Source organism: Solanum pennellii, chromosome 4, assembly GCF_001406875.1.
Source record: "Solanum pennellii chromosome 4, SPENNV200".
NCBI lineage: Eukaryota > Viridiplantae > Streptophyta > Magnoliopsida > Solanales > Solanaceae > Solanum > Solanum pennellii.
In genome coordinates, this window is record NC_028640.1 from 21,674,256 (window position 1) to 21,675,239 (window position 984).

Below are 984 nucleotides of genomic sequence, written 5' to 3' on the forward strand. Positions count from 1 at the left end.
TTAACTAATTAATTTGAAATTAATAAAAATATAGAAAAATTAAATAGCTAGATAAAAAAAAAATTAAAATCACTAATTCATAATTAAATCTTTGAATAAATAAAAGTAAATGTACCTTGAAGTGTGATTTAATTTTTAAGTTTTCATATCTTTTAAAAAAATAATAATAAAATAAGACTAAACAGAAATATTTAATTTAGATTTTTAAAAAATATTAAAATCTTATGTTCGATCAAAAATTACGTTCTATATATTACATATATAAAAAATAATATTATGCATATCAATTAAAAACGACTTTTTAAAAATTACATTAAATTTTTTTAACACTCTTTAAAAAAAATTTGACTTCATCACCGAGGAAGGATCTAATCTTTTATACTGTGGATGAGTCTCTGGTGTGAACTTGAATTTGTGAAAATGGCATGAAATTACTTTTTGCTTAGTGGGGTGGTTAAAGCTAAATGTGATCATAGTGTTGTAATGATTTGCTTTATAAAAACTTTGACACATTTCCACATATATATATATATATATATATATATATATATATAGGGAAAAAGGTTAAAAATGCACTTAAATTGTATGAAAGGAATAAATGTCACGACCCAAAACGGGCCGCGACTGGCACCCACACTTAACCTACTATGTGAGCGAACCAACCAATCTAAATCCCAACATTTCAACCATAAATAACAAAATATAATGCGGAAGACTTTAACTCATTAATGAAAATCGATTAAATAACTTATAAAAACTCAATACTATTTATTCCCAAAACCTGGAAGTCATCACCACAAGAACATCTATCCTCAAATCACTAATCTAAGAGTATCTAAGAAGCTAAAATAAGTAAAAAGCTAGTCCATGCCGGAATCTCAAGGCATCAAGACATGAAGAGGAAGATCCAGTCCAAGCTAGAAGCAATAGCTCACCCTGAAATCTGGCTTAAGACTGGCTAGAGTTGCGGTTGAGTTGAAGACG